The sequence below is a fragment of the Rhinolophus ferrumequinum genome, unplaced genomic scaffold, assembly GCF_004115265.2.
Source record: "Rhinolophus ferrumequinum isolate MPI-CBG mRhiFer1 unplaced genomic scaffold, mRhiFer1_v1.p scaffold_109_arrow_ctg1, whole genome shotgun sequence".
In the NCBI taxonomy this organism is placed as follows: Eukaryota; Metazoa; Chordata; class Mammalia; order Chiroptera; family Rhinolophidae; genus Rhinolophus; species Rhinolophus ferrumequinum.
Window position 1 is genome coordinate 423,944 of NW_022680364.1, and position 14,127 is coordinate 438,070.

Genomic DNA, 14,127 nt, shown 5'->3' on the forward strand with positions numbered 1-14,127 from the left:
GCCCCAAACCACTGGTCCCCACTATTTCCCCCACCCCTACCCCATCTTCCCTCAGCTGAGAGAAAAACGAGGTCAATAAAACTGTTGTAAGGGAAAATAGAGCCAAGATTTTAAGTTCTAGGCAAAATCGATAGGAAACCTGGGGATAACCTATCTAACTTACATTAGTTAGAATGAGAGAGAGTATCTGGGTATAAAAACTGAAATTATGCCTAAAACATTTAATTGGAGAAAAATGTGGTGTCAGTCATACAGTCACTTGTTTCCTAAGGTGAGCTTCCTTTTATACATATTAATATATAATGTTGTCTACTTTATAGATGATTTTTTTTTTAAACCGTCATTTACTTAAAGCTGTTAATTCCTTGCTCCAGCATTTGAACCGGGTATAGCTTGCTTTCTTTGACACCCTTTAATCTCTCTGCTGGATTTAAACGGCATATATTTATGTGTAAAAATAAAATGAGTTGAAGTTATTTGGGGATGTCCCTTGAGAGAACCAAGAACTCTGTGGGGTGTATCAGAACCAGGGCTGTGAATGGCTGAAAGGTTGTTTCTTTGACCTGTTCAAGTACCGCCCATTTCTAAATCCTAACCCAGTCTAGAGGCCAGCTAAGAAAGATTGACGACTTGGATCAGAATCGCAACACTTCTTGGACCGTCTCTTCCCAATGATTTTCAGATCCATATGTGCAATGGGACGCAGAGTAAGAAATTTTGGCCGAAAGGTCTTCCTTCCAAATTCCTAGTGCAGAAAGTCATGAGGGAAAACTTGCGGCGTCTGCAGAAGCACGCCGACCTCAGGGACTTCCTTAACCGACACAGCGGGGTCCTCTCTGGTTAGACCTAGAACGAGCAGTCTCTTCCTCCTTGCACGAACTTGCAGAGTTTCTGCCTAGTTGAAAATGGGCGGCCCTGTCCTTTTGGAGGTCCTATGTGTGTGTGTGTGTGTGTGTGTGCGTGTGTGTGTACAGAATACGGAATCAGACAGCCCTGCAATTCCTTCTGAGGGCAGAATTAAAACGCTATCAAAGCCACGTCCCCAATTTTGCTAACGGGAGCATCCGCTCTCCTCCAAGGCCGGAGCTGCCCCGGCGGCGGGAGGCGGCGGCCCGCAGCGCGGCCGCGCGGAACAATGCGGGCCGGGACTTTGTGCGCCCGTCCGCGCCCGCGCGCCGGCACGTACGTCGCCTCCACGTGTGCGGCCGCGAGGTGCATGTGCGGCTCCGGGAGAATATGCTGGAACCGCAGGACGAAGGGAAGGTGGGTGTGGGCGCGCACGACGCCGGCCTTCGGGAGGGAGCCGCGCCTCGAGAGCGCACGGCGCGGCCGGCCGCACAATAAAGTCCGGGGGCGGGCGCCGCGGAGGAGGCCGCTTGGGAGCCGCGCGGGCCTAGCAGGACGCCGACTGCCCTGCGGCCGCACCGGCTTCCCGCCCGGCCCCCGGCCCGCCGCTCGGCGTGGAGACCCCGTAAGTGCGGGCGGCGGCGGGCCCCTTCCCGGCACCGCCGCCCGCGGCCCTGCACCGCCGCCCCTTCCCTCCCGGCGCCCGCGCGGCGGTGCTGCGGCTGTAAACATGGCGCCCCGAAGCGCGCGCCGGGGAGACGCCGGGGCGCGGGCGGCGGGGGCGGCGGGCTGCTGGGCGACGCCGGGGAGGGGGCCGGGGAGGGAGGGGCCCGGGCCGCGGAGCCGGGGAGGAGGGCGGCGGGGCGAGCGGGAGGCCGGGCTCGCGGAGACGCCGGGGCGGCAGGCGGAGGCCGGCGCCCAGGCCCGGGGGAGGCGGCGCGGCGCGGCCCGGAGCAGAACGGTGGGAAGGGCGCGGGGCCGGGCGGGGCGCGGGGCCGTGTGGAGCACGGCTGGCTGAAGCCTCTCGGGGCGCCGATCGGGTGTGACCGTCGCTCGCCGTCTCTGCCCGCGGAGCTTTGTGTGCGGCGGGCCGGGCCTGGGGGGTCCCGCCCGCGCTCCCCTGTCTTCGGCGGGCCCGGAGGGGGAGGAGGCCCAGAGCGAGACCGCGCGAGGCCTGCTGGGGCTGGGAAGCCGGGGTGTCGCGTGAGCGCCGCCCGCCAGGCTGGCCTTCCCCGCGCGGCCAGGCCTCGGGGCCGGCTCGGACGCTGCTCTGTGTGCGGAGGGCGCGTTCGCTGTAGCAGCTCGTTGTTCGGCAGCGATAGTCGAGGCTGGGCAGGCGGCCCCCAAGGACCCACGCGGGGCTCGGTCCGCGTTCCCCAGGGCTGGGAGCCCGCGACGGCGCGGCCTCCGCCGCCTCAGCAGGCCCTCCGGCCCCTGGGACTGCCCGTGCGGTCCGCAAAGGAGCTGCCAGGCCCTGGCTCTTGGGGTGGCCCTGGGACCCCAGCTTCCACGTGCACCGACCCTCGCGCTGCTCGCCTGGGCCGGCTCTGGACGCTTTACGGTGTGGGCCTGGTGCCGGGCCTGTCCATGGTCCGGTGTGTACGTGGCGCTGCCCGGGTTGTGTACGGTGTTTCCACTGTGCCCGGCATCGTGGCGTGGGCACGGAACTCGGTGTACCTGCTGCTGTATACGGTGTGCTCATGATACCGGTGTGTCCACGGTGCCCCGTTATACGTGGTGTGGGCATGGTGCCCGATGTGCACGTGGTACCTGTGTTACGTACAGTGTGTGGCCGTGCCGGCAGTCCACGGGGCCGGTGTTATGTAGTGTCTGAATGGTACCTGGTGTGGGCACGTGATACCCAGTGTTACATGCAGTGTGTCCGCGGGTGTCCGGTCCTTGCACGTCTGAGGTGTCTGAGCTCAAAGCAGGTGGCCAGGTAGCCTTTTCAGGATGGGTGTCTGAAGGTTGCATGGGTCCATCCGATTCTGAGGTTAGGTCCTGGGTCCTCCCGTCTACCTCACCCAGGTGTTTTGCATCCTACTGTGGGCCTTGTCCATGGAGGCAAGAGCCTGCTGAAGCATCATCTGTCCGTCAATCTGCCCGTAGAAAGGCAGAAAGTAAAACGTTTACTTACTTTACTTTTAAACTGAGAAATGTAGTTGAAGTGTATGTAGTAATTGTGGGATGCATAACCATTTCAGGATTTTGGGTCACTGATTCTAATTAATGGTTGAAGTTATCAGGCAGATAGCGTTGGTTATACTTGAAAAGTTGGAGTGCTTTTTGGTTAGCAAGGTCACCTTTGATTTTTCTGAATTCTAATTTGTTCAAGCGGGAGATGAAATACGAATTTTGTACAGGCATGTTATTTTCCTTGTCGTTGGTTAATTCGTGCTGGTTACAGTCATTATTTTGGTGGACTCTTCTTTATAAGATGGCCAGGCTGGAAAATCAAAGATTAGAAGATACAGAATGTGTTTATGACATAGTAAAATATTTTTCTTGCTTAGCTCTGCCTGTGGTTAACAGGATTTCTTTTTTACATCGTATTTTTTTTTAACACATGTGTTTCATATGACTGCTGAATCTCCCTTTTGCATTCTGTAATTGGGTGATTTAATTTTTGCACTTACCTTTTACAAAGTGTTTAAATAAACATGCAAGTGCTTCCAGCTTTACAAAGAAAAAATCACAATGTTAAAATTTAGCTCCTTTGTTCCTATTGAATATTTCTCAGATATCATTGTGTTGCTACTTTGAGTGAATGTCATCTTGCATGTTTCTGTGAATTGACGTGTGTTTATGTGAACTCCCACCCTTTTGTAACCCGATCCCCATTTTCCTTTAAGGGTTGTTGAGATAGTGTATAATAGAAACATTCATACTCTTTGGCATGCCTTAATTGAGACACTGCAGCTAATTTAGAATTTTAACATTTGTAGTGGAAGTATCAAATGCTGTCTTAGTATTGCTTAAAGCCGTAAACCTCTGGTGTCTTAATTTTCTTTACCTACCATTACCATCCTTCAATTGAATCCTACATGGAAAACATCATTTACGCAAAGAGGATGTATCTAGAAAAAAAATTAAGGAGAAACTGGATAGACTTATGATAGTTAAAAACTTTTCACTATTTGAAAACCTTAACTTGGACTTAATACTGAATTTTTTTTTACAGGGTAATGAGATTTTTTTGTCTCTAGATTAGAGAGGTAGCATAGCGAAATGACTTGGAGGCCAGATGGCTTGGGTCTGAATCTCACCTCTTATTAGCAAAGGGATCTTGGGCAAATACTTGAGCCTTGGTTTCTTCATCTGAAAGACAAGGATGATAGTAACTGTACTATAGGATTATTGATTTATAAACAACTATTAGATCAATTCAATTCAAATTCAGTGTTAATAATAATTACAGTAGTGTAGAAAGGTGTGAAGCTCTGAAATTACAGCAGGACATGGTTACATATGCCTTATCTTGCTAATTGGACTGTAGTAGCATATGTCTGAATCTCTAGTTATCTCTGAAGGTTGGAAAATAAGCATTTGTTATATTCCTTGGGCCTCACTTAATTGAAGCAGTTCTGAGGATCTTTGTATCATTGCTTGTTTTATTTTTGTTGTGCTGAAACATACATAACATAAAATTACCACCTGAACCATTTTTAAGTGTACAGGTCAGTGGTATTAAATACGTAAAATACACTATTGTGCAGCCATCACCACCATCCATCTCCATGGCTCTTCTCATCTTGTAAACCGGAAACGCTGTATCCATTAAACACTTAACTCCCCATTCATCCCCCCTCTCCCCAGCCCCTGGCAGCTGCCTATCATTACTTCTTAATATTTGATGAATAAAGCAAATTGCAGTACATAGTGCGAGCATTCTTATTTTAACCATTGGTTTTAAATTAAAAATTTTTGTCTTTCCCTACATTTATCATCCTTTCTGTAACTGCATCAGGTTGTATGTTTTATATTTGTTTGAAGCATATAAACTTTCTAAATAAACACTGCTTGGTGCCTCCTCATTTGATCATTGTGGAACTAATCCCTCACCCACATTTTTACTAGGAATTTTGCCAAAATTAAAAAAATAACTGATTTGAGTTTGGTTTCTACCCATGCCTCTTTCAGAATAACTTCCAGTTAGTGCCTTGCAGTGGCATTGCCAGAGTTGCCAAACAGCTCAGGTCTGCTCTGGTGCAGTGACTCCCTGAAGACCTTCAGTGGTCAGAAGGGTCTGCACGTTACCAGAGGCCTGTCCTCCTATGGTCGTGCTTTTAGAAATGCTTTGGTATCCACAAGTTTAGTGTACAATTGCGTACCATGATGGTGATATGTATTACATGTTGTATGTTTACCATGTCTCAGACATTGTGTAAAGTTCTTCACACACTATCCCACTTTTAAAAATCTTGCACAGAATCATCTTAAAAACATAGCAGTCTTCCTTTCCATTATGGAATGTCATGCCTCCTCGTAGCACATACCTGTTAAGGCACGTACACTCTCTAGTGCCAAGTGAATGAGCTAGGAGGTTTGTGAGAGAATGTGATCCGTATAACAAAATCCCTGTCAAAAGAGGTAACATAAAAAGGAAGATAATGGGAGGAAGGACAATCTAAATATCAGTTGTAACTAATATTTTAAATATAGGTGCTGCCTTAAGGAAAGATCTTTTTGCATGTGTGTGCCTGCTATTACTGATTTTCCACTTAAAAAGTTACGTTATTTTGTATTGTGAAAATGCTGTACAATATCAAAATTAGAAATGCAAATAAATTAAAAATTTATTTGGAAATATAAGAATATTTGTATGCCCATTATGTGTTTAGTTAGGAAATTTAGCAAACTGATAACTCAGTTTTACAAATAATATAATTTATATGGAAGTACTAGTGAATATTTAGACAGTTAATCTTTCATTCTATTTTGGGGTATATTTTTCATTCACTAAATAAGTGGCTAAACTTTATGTGAAAGAAATGACAAAAGTAAGGAGTACTGTTCTATGAGCATTTGTAGGGGATCATATTGACTTTTATCTGTTTTTCAGTGATGAGAGGGATATATTTAGTAGATCACATTATGTGCTCTTACACATTAGTTAGAAAATGTGTGTTGCTGAAAATTTGTACACAATGTTTTATTTTGTGTGAACTGAGTAATAGTTAAGTATCGTAGATAAACTAGTTTTGTTTAAATATATGCTTTTATAGTTCAAGTAACTCCATGATTAATCTGTTTCATAAGATCACATTAAAATATCGTATTTTTTACAGTGGGTAGAATATGTTTCAATATCTTGAGTTCATTCATTAACCATTATTATTTATTGGAATTCTACTATCTACTAGACCCTTGCTGGGTAACACAATTACTGTAGCAAGTGCAATAGAGTGTAACAGATGTAAGAACAGGGGTGTGAGTTAAGGCACATTGTATTTGAGCTAAGATTACTTTTGAAATCTTAACACTCATGATTTCAAATTTCTTCTAATATGTAACTTTGTGATTTTATATTAACTACCTGAGGATTTTTAAAAACAACTGTTATGATTAGTAATTTTTATGTTCTCCAGGTTTTCTAAGCATTTAAGTGAAAGGTTGACCCACTGAAATTTTTAAATTTCTTTTCCTAGTTTGATCTACTTGTAGCTAAGTAAATTTAAAATACCATTTGAAGAAGGTAGATTCTTCTTTCCTAGTTTAAGCATTAGTCATGTAAGCACTAAAAAAAAATATATAGAGAGGTATTTATTTTATTATTTTTTTTAATTGGGGAATATTGGGGAACAGTGTATTTTCTCCAGGGCCCATCAGCTCCAAGTCGTTGTCCTTCAGTCTAGTTGTGGAGGGTGCAGCTCAGCTCCAAGTCCAGTCGCCATTTTCAATCTGTAGTTGCAGTTTTCAATCTGTAGTTGCAGGGGGCGCAGCCCACCACCATCCCGTGCAGGAATTGAACCGGCAACGTTGTTGAGAGCTTGCACTCTAACCAACTGAGCCATCCAGCCGCCCCTATACAGGTATTTTTAAATGGATTTGTGTTGAAATTGAGAGAGCTCACAATTGGTATTAAAAATGCTGTTTTTGTTTTTTGTTTTTTTTTTAGATTTTTTTTTTTAATTGGGGAAGGGGAACAGCACTTTATTGGGGAACAGTGTGTACCTCCAGGACTTTTTTCCAAGTCAAGTTGTTGTCCTTTCAGTCTTAGTTGTGGAGGGTGCAGTTCAGCTCCAGGTCCAGTTGCCGTTGGTAGTTGCAGGGAGTGCTGCCCACCATCCCTTGTGGGAGTTGAACTGGCAACCTTGTGGTTGAGAGGACGCGCTCCAACCAACTGAGCCATCCAGGAAGGAGCTCAGCGGCAGCTCAGCTCAAGGTGCCGTGTTCAATCTTAGTTGCAGGGGGCGCTGCCCACCATCCCTTGCGGGACTTGAGGAGTTGAACCGGCAACCTTGTGGTTGAGAGCCCACTGGCCCATGTGGGAATCAAACCGGCAGCCTTCGGAGTTAGGAGCACAGAGCTCCAACCACCTGAGCCACCGAGCCAGCCCCCCCGCAAAAATGCTACGTTTTTTAAAATCAGGAAGATACTGTGGTTTATTGGAAGAGAGGCTGTCATAAATGAATTTTAATTTGATTATATATTCACATTAGTCCCTTTAGAAGTCTACTTTGTAAGCAGTTTTTAGAAAGCTGGATTTTATTATAAACATTGCTTGTGGCAGCACCATTTAAAAAAAACAAAACGAGTCGCTTATCGAGTACCTAATATACAAGGCAATTTATATACTGCATGTAGTCCTTACAACAGCATGAGGGAATTAGTGTAACAGTATGATGGTATGATAAATTACAATATTATAGTACAATTATAAGTAATCTGTGGCTTATACTAAGAGAACATATCAGTAGGTGAAGTGCCCAGTGCCTGAGGTCACATAATATATGAACAAGTGGGTGTTTGAATTCCAGTGTACGACTGCTACGCCTACACTCTGTCTGCTGTCTCCGTAAAACCCACAGAGTCGTTGGATCTGTGTAATGATGCACTGTCATGTCCCAAATGTGCCAGTCTACCAGAAACAGAACAGTAAAAGAATGTGAAACTAAGCTCACACTTTTTACAGAAGTAGGAGGTGGAGAGAAAAGGAATATTAGAAACCACCTGGTAATCAGAACATTCCATACATGAAGTTCTGGTCAATTCCAGTTCCACTGGGAACCTAAGAACAAGCATCTATAATTGGCTCATTTTCTTGGTGTCAATGTTGGCAGGTCACATGATGAAGATACTTGCCATACGATGGGAGGTAGGAACCTACAACTTTTGTTTAACATGTATAGAAGAGAAATGTTGGAAAAATATCTGGGATGAACTCCACACTAGAGTGCCCTTGCTGCATGGGAAGGGGTGCCCTTTAGCATTCCCTCTGCTGGATAAGTTCAGTCTGGGTCGAAATAGCTAATTTCTGAAAGTTTTTCTAAATGTGAAGGCTTCAGAGTTCAGTGGGTGTTCACCATCATTTAAAATAAAGTACTAGGTGGAGCATATGGTGGAGAGAGAAGTAGGTGACTGAGTTGTAGCGTTCACAGATTCCGACCATCCTGATATTCAGTAGGGATGTGACAGCAGAATAGTAAATGTGGTTTTCTTATATTTCATAGCTATGAAAAGATTTTTAGGAAGAAGTATTCTTTAATGAAGGCTAACCATGGGGAAAACTCTGTGTGTGGAAACTATCTCAACTTGAAAGCAATTATGAACTTCTTAGTTTCTTTGTAGGTTGATTTATCTGTCTCTTGGTTTTTCTGTCTCAAAACTGCGTCTGAGAAATGCTGTTTGGGAGATCAAGTCCTTAATTTTCAATTAATTTTTTACATGGAGCCCTTGAATTAATATAAAATATACCTAGTTTGCCCAGTTCTTGGGGAGAAACAAGTGAGACTAATTTTGGGGGGATTTCCATTAATAACACTTAAAAGATTTGGGGGACGTTTCATTTATGTTAGAGATTTTGTCTTTTTAAAGCATAGAGGATGTAAAATTTAAGGTGGTTGATTTTTCCACTGTAGTTAAAACAATCTAACATTTCTTATGTTTAAAAATAGCACATTTATTATTATGTTATGTCAAAATACCTGATACGTTTTATTTTGAGATACTGCACCTACTTGTTTTATTATGCTGCACATATGCATTCTACACACATAATTTTAAGAAGCCCCTCGCTGCTTCTGATCAGTACTCGTGTTGGATTGTTTCAGGTCAGAAACTTCCATTTGGATAATTTGAAAGTTAAATTTTATTTTTTTAGGATTATTAATGAAACTAGTTTTAGTCTCAGTTGTTTTTAAGTGAATTAAAAGCTGAACAACCACCAGTTTAAAGTTAGACTTTCTTTTGGTTCATTTACATACTTTAAACAAATGTTAATGAAAAATACACTATTGTAGGCCTTAGTTGCAGAAGTATCTGGATCTTATTCTTTTAAATAAATTCTTCTGGATTCTAGTTGACACATTTTGAACAAGAGTTGCCTGGCCTACTCTTCATAGCACACTGGTTCTCAGTCATGACTGAGCTTCTGAATTGCTTTTTTTCCCCCTTAAAACATTAAATAGGAATGTCTGGAGATGGATTTGGGCTCTATTTTTAAAAGTTCTTTTTTTTTTTTTCTAATTTTAAATTTTTATTTTTTTCAGACGGTCTTGGTATATGTGCCTTCTTTTTAAGTATTTCTTTTGGGGATGGCTTATAGAAAACAATGTACCTTGTGACCGTTAGCTGTATGTCTCAGAAATTCTTTCAAGAATAATATTCATAATGTGTTTTAAAGAGGATTGACAGCCTGAAAAATAAATGCGTCCCAGAAGGAAAGGCCTCAGGTCTTTTCTGGTTCTGCTACAGTGCTCTGTGTTGTCACTCTGCTGATGGTCGGAGAAGGTAGGTAGCAGAGGGTGGGTTGGGTGGTGTTTCCTGATGGTCCCGCAGCATGTCAGAGATGAATGACTTTCAGTAGATAGACTGCCTGCCATTCATTTGCAATGTCTCTTGGGCTTTCCTGTAATTTGAGCAGCAGCCTCGTGTTCCTGCAGGTGTTGGGGGAAGCTTGTAACCCTGACAGGTTGCAGAAGAGTGTGTAGGTCTTTCCATAAGCATCATGCCAGCCACGGTGGGTTGTGCCTGCAGGCAGGAGTGACATCATGTGAGGACGATTTTTGGGCTCTACTCAGCAGTGTGGCCTTTGGCTTTTGGCCTTCCTCTGGCTTTCAGGTGATCCTTGGTATTCCTCCAGGTTGGGGGTGTCATTTCATTTCCAGGTTGTTCCCCAGAGACATGGGCACTGCAGGGGTAGGTTCAGTGTCTGAGCTGAGTACCAGGGAGTGTGAGGGAAGAAACCCTGTCACTCGAGCACGGCTGGCTAGCATGCTGTGGTACCCAGTGGCCCTGGGAACTTGTGGAGTGCCTGATAATGTCCAGGTGTTTCTGTCCCCTCCTTTCTGATGCAGCGTCCATCAGTTCTGTGGATGCCAGGGCGCATAGCAGACGTGACGTTCAGGTGACCGGTCTCAGGTTACCAGATACACTCAAGAATCCCATTAATCGCTACTGTTAGAGTTGCATTTTAAATAGAATATAAATTTTGACCTTGAGAAATGAGTGGAAATGTTAAATGGGTATCCTGTTACAAGTCAGTATTTGTTTAGTAGAGGTGCCATCTGGTAGAATGATCTTAAGTATTGTAAATAATAGAAAGGGAAGAGGATCTGACATCTGATTCATGGAAAGTAATTGGCTGTTTTGGATTCGAGCAAGTGAAATGCTAAACTGAAAACTGGCCACCAGTCTCTGCTCTTAGTCTCCTCAATTCGGGAAGACTGCTTGCTTCGGGGTCCCTTTTCTGCACTGTGGCCTGGAATTTGCTACTAGGCAGTGAGATGAGGTCATTGTAAACGTCTCCTCATAATTCTGTGAATCATGATATTTTGGATTCTGTTCTTAGTCTGACTTTCTAGTCTTATCTCCTGTTCCCTTAAGTAAAACTTTTACTTCAGCCGGTCATTCTGTTTATTCTTTCAGTAAGTGTTTTTTTAATGCACAAATACTATTGGTTGTATAAGTAATATTTTTTACCTTGCTCAGGTATCCTTTTTTCCCTTCCTCACTCCACCCCCAGTGCTGGAAGTCGGCTTACAATTTAATTTAAAATTTGTTGGGACGTGAGATGTCTGTCCAGTTTCACTCGTCTTCATCTTGTTGCCATCCCACAGTGATTTGTCTCCTCACTAACTTCTACAGCATTTAATGTTTTCCTCAACTCGTTCTTACTCTTGCCTTTTATTATTATTTAGCTGTTATCCCTATAATTATCTTGCCAGTTACTTGACCTGAAAACACTGACTTTTATTTATTTTTTATTTTTGTTTCAGATGTACAAAGCAATGTAATATAGTCAGACATTTAAACATGTCATAAAGTGATAACCCACCCACAAGCTACTACCCCTCGGACGTCTTATGTATTTGTTATAATACCGTCGCCTATCTTCCTATGTTGTACTTCACATCCCGTGACTATATATACCTATATATTTAGTTGTAATTGGCATTCAGTATTATTCTACTTCAGCTTTTCAGGTGTATAGCGCATTGGTCAGGCATCTACAGTCTATGACGTGATCCCCTTGATAAGTCCCGTGCCCATCTGGCACCTTACATGGTCTTTACAACATTGTTGATTATATTCCCCATACTGTATTAACTACCAATTTGTATTTCTTAATGCCTTCGCCTTTTTCACCCTGCCCCCAACCTCATTCCCATCTATCACCCTGATAGATCTAGTACCCCTCTGGCACCGTACCTAGTTATTTCAGTACTTTGGACTATATTCCTTGTGATATAACCTACATCCCCACGACTACTGTATAATGCCCAATTTGTTCCTCTTAATCCCTTCCCCTTTCACCCATCCTTAATCCCCCGCCCATCTTAAAGTCCCTCTAGGATTCCTTGTAATACTGGCTTGGTGGTGATGAACTCCTTCAGTTTTTTCTTGTCTGGGAAGCTTATATGTCCTTCTAAATGGTAGCTTTGCTGGGTAGAGTAATCTTGGTTGTATGTTGTTGCTTTTCATCACTTGGAATATTTCCTACCACTCCGTTCTGGCCTGCAAAGTTTCTGAGGTGAAATCAGCTGACAGTCTTATGGGGGCTCCCTTGTAGGTAACTAGCTGCTTTTCTCTTGCTGCTTTTAAGATTCTCTCTTTGTCTTTAACCTTTGGCATTTTAATTGTGATGTTATCTTGGTGTTGGCCTCTTTGGGTTTATCTTGTTTTGGACTCTCTGTAATTCTTGGGCTTGTATGTCTATTTCCTTCCCAGGTTAGGGAAGTTTTCTGTCATTATTTCTTCAAATAAGGTTTCCAATTCCTTGCTCTGTCTTCTCCTTCTGGTATCCCTATAATGCAAATGTTGGTACCCTTGATATTGTCCTGGCGGCCCCTTAAACTCTCATCGATTTTTTGGATTCTTTTTTCTTTTTGCTGTTCTGGTTGGGTGTTTTCTGCTACCTTTTACACTGCTGGTTGGATCCTCTGCTTCATCTAGCGTACTGTTGATTCCCTATAATATATTTTTCGTTTCCATTATTGTATCCTTTATTTCTGACTGGTTCTATTTTGGGGTTTTCATCTCTATTTTTATGCTTCCTGTCTCTGTTGAAGTTCTCCCTGAGATTACTGAGCATTCTTATAACCAGTATTTGGAACTCTGCGTCTGATAGATTGCTTATTCCATTTCACTTAGTTCTTTTGCTGGGGCTTTGTTCTGTTCTTTTATTTGGGACATGTTTGTCTCCCCATTTTGACTGCCTCCCTGTGTTTGTTTCTGTGTATTAAGTAGGGCTGGTATATCTTCTGGTCTTAGTAGAGTGACCTTATGTTGTAGGTGTGCTGTGGGGTTCAGTGGTGCAGTCTTTCCAGTCACCTGAGCCACACGCTCCAGGTGTGTCCCTTGTGTGGGTTGTGTGTGCCCGAAAGGGGACTTGTAGTTGAGCCTTGGTTGATAATTGCACATCAGTGGGAGAGACTGACCCTTAGGCTCACTGGTTGTGAGGACTGGGCTGACTACAGTGGAAGAGTTGTGGTGCAGGGGCTGATCCTATGGAGCAGGATCTGCCTCAGCAGGACCCTGGTGCCTGCCCAATCTGCCCCTTGGGTGTGTCGTCCTTGGAGGTAGCTGTGTGACCACCTTGGAGGGGATCGCTGTAGGTCTACTTCAGCCAAAGCCCGTGCTCCATCCGGGGCCATCCAGCAGAAACCAGGAAGAAATCTGCAGATGGCTGCCGCCCGTGCTGTGCTTGGAAGCTCCTTGAGAGACCAAGCTACAATCCAAGACTGGCTGCCATTAGTGCCGCACTTAGGGCTCCTCAGCCAGAGGTACAGGACACACTGAAGACAGATGCTGCTTGTCTGGGTTCCACGAATCTTTGAGAGTCTAGGAAAGTCTGCAGCTGGAGCCTAGGCAGGTGGTCTGCACGAAAAAGCCACTGGAAGCGGCCTTGGTGTGCCCGAAAGTTGGGCGGGACCATGTCTCAAATTGCTAGGCCGTGGCAGACTAATGGCAGAGACGCAGAAATGGCGGCCGCCTGTGTTCATACACCGGGAAAGGGGAGGGCTCAACAAAGAAACAGTGGTCTCTACCAGCTCCCCCTTCCAGGAGAAAACCGCCCTCCAGCCCTCGTTCCAAGCCAGACAACTCAGTTCCGCACTTTATGTCCTTGCCTCCTCTCTAGCTGCTGCCCCAGTGCTGGAGCTCAAAGCGAGTGATTCCGTTGGTGGGTAAGTCCACACACAGTCCCTTGATGCGCCTGGGAGTGCCGCCGCATGCAGTCTCAGCCACCATCTCCGCTGCTTTTCACAACCAGAAATTATGGGGACTTCTCTCCCCAGCATTGGAACCCTAGGCTGGGGTGGGGCTGGGATCTCTCGCTCCTTTAGGCTGTTGGGGGGACCTCTTCCCCCAGCTGAAATAGCCCTCCTGATGTTTAATCACACATGCAGCTGTGGGACCAGCCCGTTCTGCATCTCTGACCTTCCTGCCAGTCTGGTGGCTGCTTCTGCACGTCCTTAGTTGAAAGGCTTCAGTTCAGCTTGGTTTTAGACGATTCTCGATAGTGGTTGCTTTGTAGATTAGTTGTAATTTTGATGTAGTTGTGAGAGAAGGTAGACACAGCGTTTACTGCGCCATCTTGGTGTCTCCCTCACACTGACT

At 44.8% G+C, this 14,127-nt stretch overlaps 1 protein-coding gene across 9 annotated transcripts in view; it reads left to right on the top strand.

Moving 5' to 3' along the window:
- Window positions 1-585: 585 nt before the first annotated feature.
- The window catches only part of ZMYND11 (zinc finger MYND-type containing 11), a 127,554-nt gene continuing 114,012 nt past the window's right edge, over window positions 586-14,127 (top strand). The window contains exon 1 of one of the 9 annotated variants that reach the window (XM_033102170.1): window positions 586-707. The gene's annotated coding sequence lies outside the window, so the exon portion shown is untranslated. Of the gene's footprint in view, window positions 708-1,059; window positions 1,264-1,329; window positions 1,472-1,729; window positions 1,808-14,127 lie in introns of those variants that run through there. The other 8 variants (XM_033102174.1, XM_033102168.1, XM_033102176.1 and 5 more) reach the window with 8 other exon arrangements.